The 13,993-nt window shown below is 42.5% G+C and overlaps 2 protein-coding genes across 2 annotated transcripts in view; one reads left to right on the top strand and one right to left on the bottom strand.

The window, feature by feature from the left end:
• srfb (serum response factor b) overlaps positions 1–13,993 on the bottom strand; it is a 135,675-nt gene that overhangs the window by 21,474 nt on the left and 100,208 nt on the right. The window lies entirely within an intron of this gene.
• The window catches only part of fhip2a (FHF complex subunit HOOK interacting protein 2), a gene marked incomplete at its 5' end in the record, with an annotated part of 56,953 nt that overhangs the window by 1,309 nt on the left and 41,651 nt on the right, over positions 1–13,993 (top strand).

The raw sequence follows: 13,993 nt of genomic DNA on the forward strand, positions 1-13,993 counted from the left end.
GCTAAAAATGTAAAAAACTCAGCTAAACTAAAAGGTAACAAGCTAAATGTAACAAAAAGCTCAAAGTTTCAAGTAGTAAAATGCTAGCTAAAAGCTAAAAGTAACAAAAAGTTAAGTTTAAAGTAATAAAATGCTAACTAAGTTAAAAGTTTCAAGTTGTAAAATAATAGCTAAAAGGTAAAAGTAACAAAAAGCTAAAAGTTTAAAGAAGTAAATTGCTAGCTAAAAGTAACAAAAACTTAAAGCTAAAAGTAACAAAAAACTTAAAGCTAAAAGTAACAAAAAACTTAAAGCTAAAAGTAACAAAAAGATAATTAAAGTAGTAAAATGCTAGCTAAAAGCAAAAAGTATAAAATAAGACACTAGAAACTAAACAGCAAAACTAACAGTAGAAGGCCAAAAGAGGCTAAATAGAAGCTGAAAGTAGCAAATGTAAAGAACTAAAGTAGCCAAACACTAGATACGAGTTAAAAGTAGCAGAACACTAACTATAAGCTAATAGTAGCAAAATATTAACGAAAAGCCACAAGTTGCAGAATGACAGGTAAAAGCTAAACCTAGCAAAAGGATGGATGAAGCCAAATGTAGCAGAACAGTAGCTTAAGACACCAAGTGTAGCAAAAATCGAGCTAAAAGCTAAAAGTAGCAGAACAGAAACAAAGAGCCAGTTTGCCGAAGCAGATTTCTGAGATCAATGTTTTTAAAGGACCTGAATAGATTTTGATGCAATTCTAAAGGAAAAAGTTTGTAAATACAAAACTCTGAAAGTATAAAAGTTACAAAAGTCACAGCACCATCTCCTGAACGAGCAGACTGTTTTGATACATGAATGGCTGAAACAGCACAAAGCATGGCGGCGTATTTAGATTGTAAATAAAATATACGGACAGAACAGACTGAACAGCAACAGTGCTGACTCATCGTTCGCACCATCTCTTCTCTCGTTCTGCAAGACGTCCAGAAGAAACAGAAGAACGGAGAGCTAAGTTCAGGGTACTCACATCTGTGTGTTCAACCCGTCAAAGTTCCTGCAAAGACGTTTAAGTTTAACCAAATGAAATCTTTAATTTGAGGCTAAAACAGTGAGCGACTGCACGCTCACAGTCCCTGAAGGAGTTGTTTTTAACAAAACGCGTTGCACGAACTACCTGGGTCCTGATCTAAACCCAGATTTAGAGTCTACAAATAAATAATGAACCTCGGGGTCAGATGACGTGAAAGAGGTTTTATGTAATAATTATGTAATTTGTGGCGACGCCAGCTTTTCCGCAGGCAGGATGTCATTTGAAAATGACCAAAAACATCTGCAAAGAATTAATATTTTAGATGATTACAGTCATGTCGAGAGTCTCCTTGGCTCGGCGGTGGAGAGATTACGCCGGAGATTACGAAACGACGGCTCACAGTTTTTATTTCTCCCCCATGCAGCGGTCTCTGCCAGCACAGGACGTTACAGCTGAGGACGAGCAAAATCGCAGCTGTGGGTCTGGTTCTTACCTCCAACACCTTCCCTGTGATGAACTGATGACACGCCTCACACTGAACGCCAAAATGGATCTGGTAGTCCTTTTCACAATAGGGGGCACCGTCCCTGCACAGAGACCAGAGACAAATCCAACCAGGACCTAAAACCTTCCACCGGGTGCTAAAATGCTTTTCCTTCGGAGCTGAATTAACTGTAACTTGTTGAAGCTAAAACAAATGCTAAATGTAGCAAGGTGGTAGATAAAAGCTAAAACTGTAGCTAAAAGCCTGATTAGCATGAAAGCAGCTAAAAGCTAAAGTGAGCAGGAGACAAAACACAAAGTATATTGAAGCAGATTCCAGAGAATAATGAAGAAAAGTCACTTTATTATGAGAATTGTGAGGTAAATAAAGATTAGTTCAAAGGTATAAAAGTTAAAAAGTCACATCGTTTTATTCCCCATTGAGACAAACGCTTTGAAGCGCCAAGATTAAAATAAAAGAAGTTTGTAAAAAACAAAAAAAAAAACAGACTAAACTATAAAACGGGAAATGTGTGAATGAATGCTGACTCAGCGTTTAATCCACAACAAATAGGATGACGGTTGCCAGATAGGAAATTACTAAATATCACACAGCCACTTTAAAATGATCTAACCCTCTATCACGGTTTTTCAGAATAAGATTGGACATGACACACAACTGACTGACTGATGGACGAGCCGCACGATCGGCACGGAATTTTTATTTAAAAATAAATTATTTAGCATCTCCTGCACCTTTGTGCAGCCCTCACTGCAGGATAAACTTCCTGCTGCAGCTGATCAGCGTGCAGAGTGGAGAAGTGGGCGTGGCCAAGAGCCGAGGAGGCAGGGAGCTGAAATCATGACATTCTGTCTCTTTTAGCGCGTTTAGAAACATTGTTTAGAATATTGCAAGAGCGTGGGAAGGGTTTAAAATGCCTTTATAAATATATATATACATATATATAATATATTATATAATACTTGCTTCAGGGTACGGATCCCCTGCGATAAATGAGGGACTATGTATTTGGACTTATTAGGATGAGCGCCCTCTAGTGGTTTGCTGCAGAATCATATTTAAGCTCCATCCCCGTCCATGTAAACGGATGCAACACTTTCCCTACTAAAATATTAAAACGCACTTAGGATTATGTTTTTTTTCCTCTTTCAGAAGTTGATTTTTGTTGCTTCTCGCAGTTCTTACCTTTCTGCTTTATGTTCAACACTTTGCGTTTTAATTAGCGTTTTGAGGCTAACGGAAAGACGTTGCGTTACACCGAGTGACGACAAGGCGAGACAAAACGTTAGAGAGGTGGGAAGGCGGGACTTAAACGTCGAGGATACAGCCCCGTGTCCTTCTCGCTCCAAAACTCCAATAAGGCAGCTCCCCAGAAACCAGATATTTTGGAGAAGGTGTTAAAGCTGAGATGGTGCAAACCTTGAGGAAGTCTGAAAGTGGCCAAAGGGCGTGTGAGAGCAGCTGCTTACTTGCTGATGTACTCCCCGGTCAGCACTTTGCTGCAAGCTTTACACTTGAAGCAGCCCAGGTGCCACTGCCTGTCGAGCGCGAGAAGAGCCTGACCGTTCTTAATGTCTCGGCCACATCCTGCACAACCTACGGGGACAAGAACAAGCAGAACTTAGGAACAGCAAATCAAGTTTTCTCTGTATTTCAGCTGACACAACTTGTCAATTCTGACCACAAACACTAGATGGAGACAGATGGTAACCATCAACTACCCTGCCAATCCTTGCTCAGCACTAAAAGCATCACAAGTGAGCAGGATCATGAGGTTCTGTAAGATCTCGGCTTCTTAATCTTCCTCTCTTCTGCTCTTCTTCATAAAGGAGGGTGAAAGCAGCTGCAGCCACGGGGGATAACTTTGCAAAGACATAAGAAGGCAGCAATAACGACGTGAACAGAATCAGCATGCCTTATTTATAGGTGACCTTGTCTAAAAGCTCCTCAAACTGAGAAACCAGAGAGAGGGAGAGGAGCTGGAAGAGGAGGGGTCCTTTCAGGGCAACACTTTCCCTGTTCCAGAGGAAAAGATGAATTATTTAGAACAGCCTGTTTTATTCACAAAGGAGACCTGTGCCTGTGGAGGAGAGCAGAGAGACAGAGGATCTCCCTGAAAGGTGCAGCACTGTCTTCAGACATGACGGGACTTTCTACTTTTGGTTATGACACCAAAGTTTTTTTTTAAATAAAAATCAGTCATATTTATCCCACATTACCAGGGGAGACATCTGGCCAGGCCTGTGCTTGTGTGTATATCTTTCTCTGACTGTTACATCAACATCCTAATGTAATATTTCACTGGACTGTGACTGCTGGAGACTCACAATTACAAAAAATGGGTTAATTTTCAGTTGCAGCCTCTCTTCCGAGCGCGACCAAGGGACCAGCGAGTCGCGTGGTTGCATTTTCAGTGGAAAGTTTAGGTAAATCACAGCCTATTTTTGCATATACGGCTCGCAGAACTGCATTTTGTGTTGCCCACCTCACATCAAGGCAGCTGCCCCCACACATATGATCGAACCTACTGGTATACACATTTGAAATGAAGATGGCCTGGATGTGGACTCATTGTTTGAACCTTTGTCTTGGGTGTCCTCTGTCAGAGGAGAGCTACAGTGCCGGCATCTTCAACTAAATTCAAAAACACTTTATTAATCCCAGAGGGAAATTAAATGTTGTTGTAACTCGTTATCCTCATTTCATTAAGAGATGTTAGAGAGCTGACGGCGGTAGGCAGGAAGGATCTCTTGTAAAGGTCCGTCCCACTGTGGATCTGAAGAAACTGGCCACAGATGCCGTCCGATCCGTCCACCCAGACTCGACTGGCCTCTCGGTTCCTCCGTGCTGCAGGACCGCCCGAATGCCGGGCACAACTCCTCCCAGAGCGATGGCCACTCCTCCCAGCAGCCTGCCGAGCTCCTCGTCGCTGCGGACAGCCAACTGCAGGTGTCGGGGGACGATCCCAGTCTTTCTGCTGTCACGAGCCGTGTTCCCTGCCAGTTCCAGTATCTTGGTGGTCAGGCATTCGAGCACAACCAGCAGGGAGACGGGAATGCATCCACAGCGCCTCCTTTTCAATTAATTTGAGATTTGGGGCTGAAGTTGATATATTATTTGAGCTTTTGAGATATTAATCAGCTGCTTTCGGTTGTAAAATAAAACCACTTTGTTGTCATGGTTACACATCACAACAAATGTTCAAAACTAAAAAAAAAGTTTCAGTAAAAATCTTTCCAGCTGCACAGCATCGGACACCAGAGGAAACAATCATCAAAAAAAAAAAAGGCGATTTACAGAAAAAGAGGAATTAAAAGTTTCCAAAAGTAAAATCTTGGAATGAAGATGCAGCCACCCCGAGCGGCGCAATTCTAGAATTTAAAAAGCGAGGACTTATAAAGATTTATAAATTTATAGATTTTTACATTTTATTTTTGTATAGATTTATAAAGCGAGGGGATCGAGAAAACCCACAGTAAATGTCCTGGGACTTTCTGGAGATTCCCTCGTGGATTCTTCGTTCAGCAACTAGTCAGAGCCCAGAGAGAGAACAGCTTTACGGGGCAACAAACGGTGGAGACGAGTTGGCAAAAAGCGTTCGCAGCAGAGTCTCCGGACTGTCCTGAAACGCTTGCTGCAGCTCTGAATCGCCCCGCTGGAGTCACAGCGGCTCACAGTTTTCTGACTTGAATTTTGAACATGTTCAAAAATGTTTTGCAACAGATTTTCTCTCAGAATAGTCGCAGCGTTGTTGCTGGTGTCTCAAACTCGTCTCAGATCGGTTTCTGTAGTTCTAGAGGGTTAAAGTTGACACCTGCGCGGGAGCTCTTACAACAAGACACACCTGAGGCCACAGCCCTGATCCAGGTCTAATAATTGCTATGTTTACACGCGCAAAATTCTTTGACCGGACTGAAATGTTTTCAGATGAACTACTTCAAAATGTATCGTTTAAATGGGCACAATCCGTTCACGACGAGCGTTTACATGCAGCGGGCTTTTATTCTGAACAGAAGTACTGACATGCGCAGAGTGGTAAACTCTCCTTAACAAAACGCTGAAGAAGTAGTTCTACTTCTGTGATGACGTAAACAAACCGGAGCGCCCAAAATGGACCCACGACAGGTTTTAATGATGGTGGCGACGTTACTGCACTCCCGATTGAGCTACAGGTAAAACAGATTATTTTGAGCTCTTTCAAAGTTTCTAGTAGAAATGTTGTGTCGCTCACAGATTAGTTTTGCTTCCCCGACATATTAGCATTTAGCCAGGCGGAAATACGTGAGGTGACAGGTCACACATGCACAGTCAGGTCAGTTTTCTACAATCGGAATAAAATGATCAGATTAAGTGTTTACATGCGCACTGTTCGGATTATGAATCGGCATAAACCACCTGTCTCATTCGGATTACAAATTCTTTCGGATTGAGCTGAATCAACACAAAATGATCCGAATGAGGCGTTTAATCTGATTACTTATGTCCATGTAAACATAGCTTACACCACTGATTGACGTTAGTGATCATTTATTGAAACAGCCGGTTCACGTCTGCATATTTTATCTCTTAAATGTACTTCACTAGATGAAATCATAAACAAGATAACATACACAGATTAGATTACAGGTCTTCAATCGCTGCACACAAAAATAAGTCGAGAATTTAAAAAAAAAAGGTGCCACTCAAACCCTCAGAATTCAGCAAGTCTGCAACTGAAAATTACTTCGTTGCAACTTGGGAGTCACCAGTTCTCCTAACCCATCAGTCACAGACCAGTCGGACTCTGGTTTAAAAGAAAATAAATCCCATGATACAATTACAGAGTGTGATAAAACTCTCAGAACGACATCACTGGATGCACATCTACACCCAATTCACCTTTGGAATCGACCTGAAACAGCTAATGGACATCAACACAAAAATGGCTCAAACTCTGTCAACTTTACAGATACCGAGCTGAATTCTGGTGTGGTAGTAGCCGAGCGTCATCTCGAACACAAACTTTCAGGGCTACAGACTGCATGAGGTCTTGTGTAACCGTTTCAAAACTATAAAACTGAAAGACAGCGAGTGATATGCATTTCTTTTGAACCCTTTAAAACTTTTTCCACCCCAGGGGTCGCATTGTGTGAATGTGGCGTCCTACTTACTGCTGGAGCCCAGGACGTCCTTCGGTCCTGGAGACATGGGCTCGACGCAGTACTGACACAGACAGTCCTTCCCATTAAAGGTCACCCTGTCTCCGGCAGGAAACGGTCGTCTGGAAGACAACGAGTTAACAAATCAACATGAGCTGTCGGCCCCTGGCACACGCTACACTTGATTAGTTTTGGTCTGCAGGTCGTCTGACAGGGCCGAGGATGACGAAGCCGTGTGACGAAGACGAGTGTCAGCACTGTCTGCCCGGGGAGCTCGGTCCGTCACCCCACGAGCAGAAATGACGCACGCTGTCATACCGTACAACGGAAACGTCCTCATCTTTGCTTGTCACCACACGTCAGAACTCACAAGTAGATGATTTATGATGAGCTCCAGAGGAACGTGGCACAGTGTGAACGTTCTGGACCAGATTGATTCATCCAGCTGCGATCAGAGGTCATGGCCGTCAATGTCAAGTTCTTTTTCTTCATTCAATCTTTATTTATACAGGTTAGTCTCATTGAGTCATGCGGACTCATTTACAACAGAGACCTGTAATCTGGGCCTTTTATGATTTATTTGAACTTGGAGTGATGACTGCAACACAAACGACCAAAGCAGTGGCGCAGTCCACATTTTTGTACTGGGTATACCGTGCTTAGAAACCGAAGAACACCAGTTAGTACGATGTAATCGTCGATTTATTTTGATTTTTAAGCATATATTGAACATTTCAACATTTCTCTGATGCTTATATTTGAATAAATGTACAACGAACTTTGTACAACAGTTGGCTTTGTATTAAAAACATGTTATTGAATTTATAAAACAGTATCAAACATGTTCAAGTATTAAGTAAGTACAGAAGTATTAATTATACACGAAACAGGTTTAACCAACTCATTGTATCTATAAAATGTTCCAAATGTGTTAATAATGACACGTGCCCAATGATATGTCACATATCGTTGGGTACTTTTAAGTGGGTATACTGAAATTCCCAAGCTTTTCTAGTGGGTATACTTTGTATACTCACGTATCACATAGACTACACCATGGGACCAAAGTAAAAACAAAAAAACTATTGTCTCAACTGGAGTGGTGGTTCCCCTCTTCAAAACGGGGATCGTAGGGTGTGCTCCGATTTTAGGAGCATCACTTCCCTTTATCTTTATCCTCCCTGGTAAGGTCTATTCAGGGATACGGGAGAAGAAAGTCTGAATGATGGTCGAACTTTGGATTCAGGAGGAACAATGCGGGTTCCATCCTGGCTGTGGAACACTGGATCAGCTCTTTACCCTCACTAAGGTCCTCGAGGGGTCCTGGGAGTGTGCCCAGCAAGTCTGCATATATTTTGTGGACCTGGAGAAGGCATTTGACTGTGTTCCTTGAGGTGCACTGTGGGGGGTGCATTGGGTGCCAGTTGTTATGAGCCATACAGTCCCTATAAAAGCTGTGAGAGTTTGGTTTGTACTGTCGGCAGTAATGGTAGCTGATGTGGTCCCGTTGGTGTCATCGTACCATGATCCTCAGCTCTCACCGGTTAACAGCCGAGTGCGAAGTGGCTGGGTTGAGGATCAGCACGTCCAAATCTGAGACCATGGTCCTCAGTTAGACAGGGATGACTCGCTCTCTTTGGGTTGGGAGTGAGGTTCTGCCTCAAGTGGAGGTATCTCAGGATTTCGTTCACGAGTGAGGGACAAATAAAGTGTAAGATCGACAGACTGATCAGTGCAGCGTCCGCAGTATTGTGGACTCTGTGCCCATCTGTTGCTGTAAAGAGGGAGCTGAGCTGTAAGGAGAATCTCTCTGTCTACCTATCGGTCTATGTTCCTACTACCCTCACCTATGGTCATGAACTCTGGTAAAGACCGAAAGGATGAGCTCGCAGATACAAGAAGTCTAAATGAGTTTCCTCTGCAGGGTAGCTGGACTCTCTTTTAGAGACAGGGTGAGGAGTTCAGTTATCAGGAGAGATGTGGAGTTGAACTGCTGCTCCTCCACATCCAGAGGAGCCAGCTGAGGTGGTTCGACCCTGGACACCTCCCTAGGGATGTTCTCCAGGGATGTTCAACTGGTAGGAGACCCCAGGGAAGACCCAAGACTCTCTGGAGGGACTATATCCTTGTTTTGTCTTCTTATGCTACTTTTAGCTTTTAGCTACCATTCAGTTGTATTTATCAAGAAGACTGATATTATATTAATGAGTTATCACCGATCGGAGGCCTTTTCACAGCTTTATTACTTAGTTTTATCTGAGTTAACACTATCATGGTTTTATTTTTTTAAATACAAAGGCAAAATGTGTTGCCTGTTGGAGTTGGTGTTGCTCCTGCAGTTTGTCAGGGTCGCTGTGAATCAAAGGTTTATCGGATGTAGTGATCACAGCGGCATCAACGCAGAGGACGACTTACTTGCAGACGGTGCAGACGAAGCAGGCAGGGTGGTATGTCTTGCCCAGGGCAGTGACGACTTCTCCCTCGACAAAGTCGCCGCAGCCGTTGCAGCGGGTGCCGTGCATCCGTTGATAATCCAGCATGCACAGATAGTCCCCATTCTTCATGAAGAAGCCTCCCTGGGCGAGGTCGCAGCCGCACACTATTCAGGACACAGAGGGTTGAGCTCGTTTAGTTCCCTGGCTCCCCAAAACACAAAAAGCCTTTCAACTCATCCATTCATTCTGATGACCGCCTAAGATCTGTTTATCTGTGAACTGCAGTGGGAAGTGTAACATGAAATCATTCAATCAGATATGAAGAAAAAACGAACATTTGTAACAACTGTCTGGTTTGACCTATGCAGACCCAGACCAGTGGTCATTCCATAAGTTGAGGGAGTATCAGAGAAACTGAGACGTTTATTTTCTAAACATAACGTCCCAGTGGCTTTTAAACCCCAAAATACATTACGGCAAAGACTGGTTCATCCCAAAGATCCAGTCCCCTGGCACATATATTGTGTATGCTGTTCAGTGTCAGGAGGGTGATCAGTCATAGATCGGGGAAACTAAACAGCCACTGGCCAAAGGGATGGACCAGCAGAGAAGATCAACATCATCAGACCAGGACTCTGCAGTCTACACTCATCTCCAGGTCAGGGGTCACTCTTTCAAGGATGAAGATGTTCACAGCCTGGATAGAGAGGATTGAAGGAGGCCATCTTTGTAAAGAGAACCTGTCCATCATTAAACAGGGGCGGAGCTTCCACGTCCAACTGTCCCCCTCTTACAATGCTGTTATTGCTAGTACCAGTCAGCCCCCTGTGATCAGCAAGCAGCCATCAGGGCACTAATGCTCTGTCATTAAGCTGATGGTCCTCCTTTTGCACATGAACAACTAGTTTCAGCGTCGTCAGCAAACTGAGAAGTTGCTATTTATAAGAATGAGTTTGTTGCAGCTCCTCAGACTGAAGAAGTCTTTTGGATAAAAGACGAAACATCTCAACAAAGAAGAATCCGTCCAGAGGACCTGACTCAACCTTGTTGGAATTATAAGTTTAGTTTATTTGGCCGTAGTCTGAGCTTTGTATAAAAGCTTAATTGTCTTATGGTAATTACAACAGTAATAAATTAATACTAAACCAATAAACTACTTTGAAGTAATATTACTGACAACGTTTGCCTATAGTAAATTACCGGTAACACCAAAGCTCCATCTTAAATAGAACTGATGGATAATTTTAAAATATTTTAGACTGATATAGAGATATCACTGCGAAACAGATCATGCTGCTTATATAAACATAAAAAACATTAAGTTTTAACTAAACACTGAACCACTTCGTTAATTCCAGTCTAAGTTGACCCACAAGCTCCGATCGTGATCTAAGCGTGTATTCTTCACTCACAGTTTACCTTTTCAAAGTGAGCTTAAATTGAAATAGCTTTACGCAGCTAAGAGCTAAAATAGTTAGACGTTTGAGATAAACAAGTCTTACGAAACGAGCCCGACTAAAGCCTTGAGATGAACGAAGAGGGCGAGGGACAGATTCAGCTTTAATTGAATTAGGACTCAGGGATGATGCGATTAGCTTCGTGAGAACACAAAGTCAAGAGAAAACCAGCCCTGGAGATTAGGCGGCCTCTGACTCTGACGTCCCACGGACCTGCACTTTTCATCAGCCGCTTCACATCGAATTAAAAGAAAACTTGAAAAGACAGATGTATGAAAGTTGTATTAAATTATTTCAGGGAAATGAAAAAGGTTTTGTGTGTTGATGTAATGTAATGAGAAAAAATGCAAAAAATTATAGGGTTTGGGCCACGAGAGGTCAGCCAACATGCTCTCCTTACGCTAACCAAGAAAGACCAGATTTAAAGCTAATCTCAGGGTTTGATTGGTTTCTGAGTCCTTGTGGACGAAGCAGAATCTCTAACACTATTCCAGTCTCAGATTAGCTGCAAAAGGTTCAACGGAGCAGGTACCGGTTCATTTTGACTTTTTACCAAAAGTATCTTTTATACCCACCTCTGGTGCTTCCTGGATGTTGTTGTATATGCTTTATAAACACAGATCATCTTGTTATAAAAGCATAAATTTACTCAAAGGTTTCAATTCAGTTTCAGATAAACTCCTGGAGAAAATACATCAAACTGTGCACTCCACTGGGAATAGTCTAAAACTTTTGGTAGCCATACATTGCACAGCGCAGATGAAAGTACAAGAATAAATTAACAAGTAGTGGTTTCACCGCAGAAATCAATTGGACTTGGACAAAACAAGAGAAACTCTTCCCTGTTTAGAGCGCTACAGTCAAAACAAGATTAAAAAGTTTAAACAGATCAAAGAAGGATAAACGAACGAACGTTAAATTTAATAATTTGATGACATTTTACTAACCAAATGTTCAACTCTAAGCGTGAAGAAGTTGCTGTTGAGGCAGTATCTCTCTGGGCTCCGACTGCTGAAGGAAAACACGGTGTGCAGTCTCCAAAACGACTAAAAAAAAAGTTATCGGGGGTTCTCAATTTCCTCACTCGAGTTGTAAAGGCTCAGTCTTGTCACTTAAAGATTGAACATGTTCAAATAATTAATGAACCACATTTTGTCTCAAAATTGTTGCAAAGTTATTGCAGGCATCTCAAACTTGTTTCAAACCCGTCTCAGTTTTGTCCCGAGAGTTTTCAACTTGTCTAAAAGGCACTAAAGCTGTATTTTGAGCTGCACAGCTTTCGTTATGACAGAAAACACCCGAGGTTGCGTCATCAGCCAAATGATGATGAAAACCAAATATGTCAGAACTTACAATCTGAACAACTTTAATTTAATGACCTGTGCACACAAAACAAGTTGTAATTCTCAACAACTTGCTACTCAAACAACCACACGGCTCATAAGTTTCAAAGACTCAAGATCTACTGAATCTGCAACAGTAATTTGAATATTTTCTCTTGTTGAGTCACCAACTTGGTGGAAACACCGCCTTAACTTTTCAGTCGTCGAAACGTTCCAAATCTTCTGAAGTCTATTTATCCCTACAGGTTTAACCTTTTTTAAACAATTTATATATCAAAACAGCCCTGTGGTGGACTTGCGAACCGTCCAGGGTGTCCCCCGCCCCTCGCACAGTGATTGCTGGACATGGGCACCAGCGACCCCCGAGACCCAAAATGGAAAAAGCGGGTAAAAGATGATGGATGGATGGATATATCAAAACATCTGCATTGTGCCAGCTTAGAATGTTACAAAAAGCCCCAAAATACTATTGGACTTCAGAGAGTAAAGTTGATGTATTTTGCATTTTTGAGCAGCAGGTGAATCACAACAGGTCGTACAGAAGTTTAACCTGCATGGAGCCCAGTCGTCTGCCACGGGCAGTGTGAGCTTTGTTTTTATAAGCTTATCAGCTCTCAAAGCTCACAGCAGACTGGTGACCTCGGCCATCCAGCTGCACATACAGGATCAAATCAGCTCCTCATTCAGTCCTCTCTGAGAGAGAAAATAACTCTGCCAACTCAAACACATGGTTCATGGGCAGTTAACGTTGTCAGTCATTGTAGTTAAAACATCCATAGATCTTGACCAAAATTCCCCGACAGTTTCCTCAAACAATTGGGGTGGCCAAAGTCGAATCGTAGGCGGTCAAGGCCACCACTGGCTACCCCCTGGCTCCGCCTCTTAACCTGGTTGTGGAGAAAATCGCTCCCTCCACTCATCAGGTTCTATCATTTTGCGCCGCCTAAAACAAAACATAAAAAAACTACTTATATTCTTCTCCACAGTGTAACTCCTACCCACAAGTATCTTGAACAACAACAACAAAAAAACATTTAAGTTTACTTGCATTGTCTAATTTCAGTCCAGAAAAACACTCGCCTCAAAAACAACAAACATTCACTACTCCAATCCTTCGACGACGGGGGACGTCGGCGTACAGCTTGTTCATTTTGAACTCAGCGAACGTTGTACTACTGCGGTGGTTTTAAATTAGCAATGAATTATAAGGCCTCACATTTTGGCTGCAGATTTTCACACAACTCCCACATTTTCTCTTTAGGAAAAAAAGAAAAAAGTGACTTGTTCAAGCTGTCTGTGGGTTCATTCTCAGATTGTAAACACATCATTTATTCATTAGACATCTTGTAATAATATTCCGCAGACATGAATTACGGCTGAGCGCAATTACCGGCAAATGATAGGTATAAAATAATTATTCAGCACCAAATACTGAGGTTCTTGGCTCAGTCACAACGTGTTGCTGTACCTTTACAGGTGAAGCACTTCAGGTGGAAGTGCTTGTTCTGCACGCGGAGAACCTCGCCCTTACATGGCTCCTTGCACTTGTAGCACTGAATCAGGGGCTTCTCTGTGGAGTGGTGCTGTGTGTCCTGTGTGTGAGCCACTGCAAGAGAGCACAAATGAAATATTAATGCTGAACTGTGACGTCAGCGAGTCCACTGAGTCCATTTAGTCTGAGAAGAGAAGAGCATCTGCAGCATCACGGTTACAGAGACGGAGACCGGCTGCTCTGATTCTGTCATGGGAAAAAAAAAGTAAAATTAAAAAATGAGACAGAGAGACTTGAGGTTCATGGCCAGACAGGCTCTCTGGAGAAAAAACTAAATATAGTAAGTTTTGATCAGCGGAGGACAGAAAGTTAGACTAAAGAGAGCAAAACTTTGGAATTGTGCTTGAAATTACATCTACAACTGCTTTACTTTGAGCCAGCCCGATTCAAGATGGCCGCCACAGCTAAGAAACCTTCACAAAGAAGACAAAAATGACAATAGATAGATAGGTGAAAGGCAGCTAGATCAATAGATAAGATGATGGATGGATGGATGGATGGATGGATGGATGGATGGATGGATGGATGGATGGATGGATGGATGGATGGATGGATGGAT

The sequence above is a fragment of the Nematolebias whitei genome, chromosome 1 (genome assembly GCF_014905685.2).
Source record: "Nematolebias whitei isolate Nwh7 chromosome 1, NemWhi1, whole genome shotgun sequence".
NCBI lineage: Eukaryota > Metazoa > Chordata > Actinopteri > Cyprinodontiformes > Rivulidae > Nematolebias > Nematolebias whitei.